Source organism: Anopheles aquasalis, chromosome 3 (genome assembly GCF_943734665.1).
Source record: "Anopheles aquasalis chromosome 3, idAnoAquaMG_Q_19, whole genome shotgun sequence".
Classification (NCBI taxonomy): Eukaryota; Metazoa; Arthropoda; class Insecta; order Diptera; family Culicidae; genus Anopheles; species Anopheles aquasalis.
The window spans coordinates 43,814,064-43,821,563 of NC_064878.1; the positions used below are offsets into that span (position 1 = coordinate 43,814,064).

The following is a 7,500-nucleotide window of genomic DNA, read 5'->3' on the forward strand; positions in this document are numbered from 1 at the left end:
CAATGCCGCGGGTGTACCAATGATACGAAACTGACAGTGACCTAGCATCCATTTCTTTCCACGAATAACGATACTCGGCATTTTCCCAATGACAACCCATTGCTCCAACCAGCACTCACGCCTCCCCGTAGGCCACTTGGTCCCGTCGCCACAATATTAATCGCCAATCCATTTCATCCATTTTAACCATTTTATTGGTTAATTTGATCAATTCCAATTTTGGTACTCGGGCGGACCACTTTTGCACCACTTTTGGATGTGGAACAGAAAATCAATTAAAAGCGGTACAAACGGCTGCACATCAATCATTCGGACACCGAATTTGTTGGACAGCGTTAACTCTACCCTCTTTCTTCCCCCTCCACGGAACAATGACACTAACGGAGTTTGTATGTGGCTCGCTTTTTTGATGAGGGTTGACGCTTCACTTCACGAGTTTGCGAAAAGGAAAACACATTTTCTTCATTCCGGGGTTTGATTGGCAAAACCATTGGCCACCGTCGAGCGGTGAAACTTTTCGTCGAAATCGAGCGCAAGCACAATGGATCCTTCGGCGAGACCCATTGGCGTGAAATGGAGCACGTTGGAAGCAATGCGCGTTTACAATTCATTAGCGGTGGCTATTTAGCTGAATCAAGCATCGCGGCAGAGACCGTGGAATATGCTGTTCATCCCTCACTTCCCCTCTCCCGGGAACTCTCCACTTGATGCGCTGTTATTGATGCTCTGATTTGCCTGTCGACCGGTATCAAGTTAATCAAAATGCGTCAAGCGGTGGTGGTAGTGAGGCGAATTCGTGATTAGAGCAGCTTCATTGTGTTCACTATTGTTACCAGGACGAGCGCATTAAATACGCTGGCAAATATCCTTCTAATCCCGGTGCCGGAGCACATTCGCACTACTTAAAATGCATATCAGGTAGTGCGTACCACCATCGGTTACCGGGTGCATGTGCGCACCCATAACGGAAAACAATGGCCTCTGGTGGCTACCACCCGGATCACCACCACTGCGCTAGGAATGGTCGATAATCGATAAGGCAAATAGCGCACACAGAACGCGCTCACGAACAACACGACGAACAGGGAAAAGGCGTCAAACAGTTGGAATGCAATAGACGCGTGGCGCTATGTAGCGGCACTATTGTTTCCGGCTTCCGATCCGTCCGTCCGGTGCACAACCCACTAGCCCGGAAGTGGTGGCAGATAAAGAGTAAGAGCGAGAGAGAGAGAGAGAGCGCGAAAGAGAGTCCCTTCTGGCAGCTTCAACTTTGCACATTTTGCATTCTGCTGCACCGGACCTCACTATTCATGGGCCATGACCAAGAACGATTGGCCAGAGCGCGTGGTGGTGGCAATGATGGTGGCAATGTTCATGCATAATACCCCGCTCTATCAACTTCCTCGCTCCGGTCTCGCTGTACCCACCGGTGAGCGGCTGTTATCGCAGTTGCTGCTGCTGCTGCTGCTGCTCCGGATCCTCTACCTAGTGGCACTGGCACTCCTCCTGCCTCAGTGCATTGGCACATCACCGTCGGACCAGCTGAAACAAAAACTTTCCACCAGCTCACGCACATCGTTATGCAGTGGGTGAACTAATACTACTGCTACTACGACACACAGTAATCCTTAGTTTCATTTTTGCCGAACATCATACATCATCCCGAGGACAGCCGGGCCAACCAACCAGCCCTTGGACGGAAAGTTTCTCCTCACACACTCCTAGTGCGCCCACATTGCTGTGGAGTGGAGTTAATGTTGCCGGCACATGGCAATGAAGCGATCCCGGCTGTTGCTGCTGCTAGCGTTAAGCGGGTTTTCATTGGAATAGTTTTCCGTTTCGCAACAAAATTATGGTTAGAAGTGGAAAAAGTTCCTGTTGTTCCATCTCGGTTGTAGTGGTGCCACCAGGCTTGCCAGGCAGGGCTATATTACTACACTACGGCTTATGATGTCGGTATGCGTTGCTTTAAAGGACACTTCACTTGGAGCGATGGAGTGAGAGAGCGAGGGAGAAAGTTTGAATAATAGATTAAAGCGCTCTATCAGTCGTTCCATCATCAGTCGCATTCCTTGTCTCGATGTTTAAATGCCAACATCACAGTTGTTCACTTTCCACGAGCGAAGAAGCAAAAAGACTTTCAACAAATTATACCCCGGGAAATGTAATTGACTCAACGAAGTCCTGGGGCACCTTGAACCTTGCTGTGAACAAATTTTTCGAATCCAACTCCGCCGATACGATGACAAATGCTGCTGCCCCAGGGTTTCAAGGACGATCCTGAAACATTTTGGGAACATTCTACGACATCCTCACGATGACGACGGCAGAAAGGACAATCGAATTGTCAAAGGTTCTGGATCATTACTGGCACTGGGCGACACTGACAACGCCAGCGGAAAAGGCGACAGGAATTGCCATTATCTGTAATAGCTCCAATGTGCTCCAATCAGCGTCTCTTCCATCGTGGCCAGGCTGTTTCTTGGTGCTCGTGAACAAGCAACAGAAAAAGAAGCCTTTTGATGATGTTGTTAATCATCCACCGAATTGCTGTCTGTATAAATTTCAAGCTGCAATCTAGGCTGGCCCGACTCTCTCCTCTTCTCGAGGAAACTCAAGGAGCAGGAATCTATCTTGGCAAAAGTTGGCAAAGGCACTTCTCGGGCGCTAACGCGGCTGTATCGCGATGGAATTGAGCTCCCTATTTTCGGCAGTTGGGCCATTTCCTCGACTTCTCGACATCGTAGCATCATGAGACGACCGACGAAGGGCAGGAAGGCCGTAAAGAAAACACTCCTGGGAGTTGATGCTGTGGCGAGGATGCTGTGTTATTTGCTCCGCTCCGCTTCGTGCTCAAGCTCAAGACGACCGACCACCGCAACACTGTCACTGGTCTGCCATTACACCGGGACCACTAATCGATAATCTGGATATCAGGACTCGAACTGCTGCTACTGCTGCTCTCCATTTCAACTCTGGAAAACGTGCAGAAACTCGACTATCTCAGTCAGCTCGCGCCAAGCATTCTCAACGGCGTCTTCGTTCACAGACCATCCTTTTCGTCACGGACGAAACAAACCACCATAGCAGCCTCCTCGCCACGTCTTCAAGGCGCAGCGCCATTGGGACATGATCAAAACGACGCCACTGGCCGTGGAATGGCGGCCAGAACACGTGCCTTGGCTTCTCGGGCGCTGAAAGTCAAATCGAAGAACAAAAACGAACGAAGAAAAGGAACGGAAAATTCCTTCGCAGGTAGCACACGGTGGGTGTGAGTCCTGTTTACCCGGAGATACCCGATGGTGTGGCAACTGGCAACGGTGAGGAAAAGATATTGCAATATCCCCTCACTCCTTTCGCCCATTTTGACGCTTCCGTTCGCTCGCTCGCGCGCGCTCACGCTCGAGAACGTCATTTCCGCTATGAAAAGCGCTCAGGTAAACCCCTTTTTCCTACCCTCGGTGTTCCGTCACCATTTTCATTTTTTTTTTCACAAGCAAACGCGCCTTATTTCCTCTGCCAGGAACTGTTTGTGCTTCACCCGGTTGTTCCCGGTGTTTTTTTTCTTCTTTCTTGGTCTCATTTTCCGCTGCTCGATATTTGCACGCGTTTCATCGTGCACAGTGTGTGGCAGTATGCTATCCAAGCGAGTGAAAAGCGTTCTGACATTCTGCTTACCGGATGTCGCCAGATAGCAGACATCCTTGTCTCGCGTAACGAATTGGATGGTTGCCTCCTTCTGCGGAGATGTCCCTGAACGGTTATTGCCTTTGCTGAGCGCGAACTAACGGCATCGCCATCGACGGGTTTTCCAGTCCTTGGCCACGCTAGAGCAGCGTGTACATGATGCTTCTTGTGTGTTTCTCTTAGCCTCTCACACAAGTTCGGCGGTGAAACACGGGTTCGACTCGCAACACGATGACCAAAAACTGTTTGTTTAAATCTTTCCACCTCCGTTTAGTGTCTCGGTTTACTCGGTCACAGCAGTTGCAACCCTTCGATGTATGTTACAGTCAATAGTACAGAAGCGTAAATTCTCACGTTGGCATAGGTCCAACGTGTGCGTCATTTTGTAGCATCTGGGCCATCTTGAATCTCTCTTGCATTGCTGGCCAATTAATGTTGTTACTATGGCAGACAATGGTTACAAGGAGCGGATTGCAATCGATACATTCTTCATGCGGAAAGGAAATGTTTGACAATAGGATGCGCATTCGAAACAATACTGAATGTATAGAGATGTATAACTAGTACTTTTCCATTTAAACTAAATTAAGAAAGTGTCGGTAATTTTATTCATTGCTTATCAAACATATCATTACACTGTATTGCAATCTTTTTTTTCTTTTCGAATCCGATTCATATCGGTAATTGCACGATTTTATTTGATCAACAGACAATTCACATGAGAAGGAAAAAAATCGAAGAAAAATGTATTACATTCAGTGCGTACTGCGTTTGCTAGTTTCTTTTCTTAAATACCACAGTTTTACTTGAGAAGCATTACTCTCACCACCATAAATGGAATGGGTCGGAGATCTCCGCAGAGATTGTTCTGTTCAATATTGCTCCTGTACTCAATCAAGCGAATAAAACCGAATAAGGACAGATACTATAAGGCATGACTTGCATGATTTACCGCACGATTTCCTCAGTAGCGTTCCCTTTTCAATATTAGTGCCAATGGCAGTCTGAGCGTATCCCCGGGGTCTCTATTTTGTCCTAGCGACCTAGAGATCGATTTTTTTTCGGGTTTTTCCTAAAAGCGATACCATTCGCAAAAAGGGGACGGCAAAAGAAAGTAACTGACACATGAACTGATGGCAAGTGACTCTCGATTTGATTTTGGAGATCCCCAATCCAATCCCGGTTTGGTTTATCCTGGGGATTTGGTTTACTCCATTGGGAATCATCACCGCCGGCCAGAGAGCTCAAAACCACAGAAGTCGGTTTCTATCATTAGTGTAAAGCTCTCGCGGTTGATGGGCTTTCATTTCGCCAACAATGCACACCCGCATGAACCGACCGCCAAAAGCAGCGCAATGCTTGCACAGAAGCGAGAAGTGAGGTTTCGCAAACCCCTAAACCACATCTGAAGAGTATTTGCAAAACCAGCACAATTCGGGAATTACCACCCCTCCTTTCTCCCACTGCCGCTAATCACGCTTGACAGATAAATTAATATTTCGTCGTAACCCAACAGCACCAGCAGCAGCAGCACCAGCAACCGAGACTCTCTATTCGTCTTTACCACACCGAAGTCTGGTATGCTGGTGCTGGCGTAGCTCGGATGTAACCAATTCGATACGCGATGATCCCTGGGGCCCCTGGGCCTTCAAGGTCGCTTTGAGGGAACCCAGTGGCCCAGCTCTCGATAGTTTTCCAGCCACGAGTGTTGCCGAGTGATGGAAAACAGTTTCACAACATGTCCGCCCGTTTGACGAAGGTGAAACCGAAACCCTCGTCCAGGACGACAACGATGACAGCGACCACCATCACCGGGCAACGGGCAGGCAGGCTGAAAGACGAAGGCAAGCGTGCGTACGCGCTTGGTCGCCTTTTGATCGTCGGCAGCGGCTGGCTGGCATCGTCCAGAACGACGATTGCCACGTTGATCGTTCCGCGATTTGCTCATAAAAGGCGAAAGGCCCCCCGGGCACATCCTTGCATGTGAAGAGAGAGAGCCAGGGACGCTACCGCGGTGTGAAAGCTGCCGAGCCTCTTTTCTATTCGAGAGGTTCCAGGGCTCGACCTATTGGAAGCACTGGCACGCTGTGGTACATAAAGGACGCTGCTTAAGGAGAAGAGGTGGAAGTATTTATGAAGCTCGCTGGCCTCCTCCAGTCTCCAGCCAGCTCCACCGGTTTGTTCAAGAAGAGAACATAAAGGAGTGCCCCGTCACGTCGCACGTCGCGGTCCGTGTTCCTGGCCGTACCGTGCCCGGCACCGGGTTACCGGGCATGGTAACTTTTGGGCCCGCGAGCTCCGCCAACAGGCAATGCGCTTAATTGAATGTTAATCCGTAAAGAAGGACGAACGCGAAAGGCGCACTTGGGCTGGGAACGGCCGCTTGGCTGACTTGACGTTGGGCAAAACGTGGCTACGGTAACACTGTGGTAGCTGCTCCGGTCGTTGCTGCTGCTACTCTCTTCATTAGAGGATAATAGATATTGAGTTATGCGCGGGCAATGGAAAAAGAAGGTTATGTAAGAGATAGAACGGTGCTTGTGCCATGCCCATGGGCCCGGTAATGTGTACGGTGCTGCTGCTTGGTGCAAAAGGCAAAAAAGGGTGTAGTACTCATCAAGTATTAAGCGTTTGACTTTTGCAGTGCTCCTTGCCCCCCCTGGGGCCAGTCCTTTTGGGTACATCTGGATCTGCCAGGGACTTAGAGCACGGGATGCTTTTGCTTGCGGGCCATTGAATTACGCTGAATGAAAAATGCTCAACAATTATACGCTTTTAGCACGAATGGATGAAAATGATTTATTACAGTGTTATAATACTTTGCAAATGTTTTGGATGATCTCTTCATTAGTTTAATGTTTAATCAATATTAAAATGAATATTAAAATTGTTATCGATAGTTAATTGCAATGTCATAAACTGTAGAACAATTTTTTTTTATGTAAATGTTTGCCGTAGAAAGTACCTGATAGTATGAAAATGGTATACAATTTTCGATTACAACTGCAATCATCTTCTTCTTCAAACTCCCAGCAATACGACATCGGTATCGACGAAATAATCTTTTGACAATCTTGATAATGAAGTCATCCCCATTTATCAGCCATTTTGCCCCCGGTATACTCCCGCCCTAATTTGGCGCAATTGCGCAGTTCAACTTCGGGGCAAACAAGTTATTAATCTCTTAACTTTGGCTTGGCGCTCGGTCGCTACCCACCCGCGGATCGATTCGTGCTGGCATCGAGCATTTAGGTTCACATTTGGTTTGAGTTTAGCCGTCGAGTGCTAACTTCTCAACATCGTGCTCCCACAAGCCCGCCATCGATTCCTTTTCATCGACATCCTTTAACCCAAGCGTTTGGTTGGTGTTGGTGATGATGAACCCGTAAACTCATCAAAATCGAATCCTGGCGAGTGTTGCTGGCCACGAAAGTCGTCGAGGCCGTTTCATTTGCTCGCTAGGTGAAGTTGAAACCTCAACACCGAGGATAGAAGGTATTGGGAACCCGAAAACTAATAATCGGACACGAAAACCCATCAAAGTTACACGAGGCGCCGCGCCCGATGCTAACTTTCGGGTGGTGAACCGCGTGAACCCGTGGTGTGAGGCCACCCCCTGGCTAGCCATTAAGCCATCTGTATACCCAGTCCCAGTCCAGCCGTGTACCTCCGGTGGCCAGCGTCGTTTCGGGTAGTTTGCGTGTACGCAAACATCAATCATGTCAACAAAACGGTGGTACGCTCACACCGCCATGTTTGTCCCTCGCTCGATTCGTCCGTTCGTTGTTAACAAACCGTGGCCCAGGTTTAATG

At 48.6% G+C, this 7,500-nt stretch overlaps 1 protein-coding gene across 13 annotated transcripts in view; it reads left to right on the forward strand.

The window, feature by feature from the left end:
* LOC126578018 (calsyntenin-1) overlaps positions 1 to 7,500 on the forward strand; it is a 71,290-nt gene that overhangs the window by 56,343 nt on the left and 7,447 nt on the right. The window lies entirely within an intron of this gene.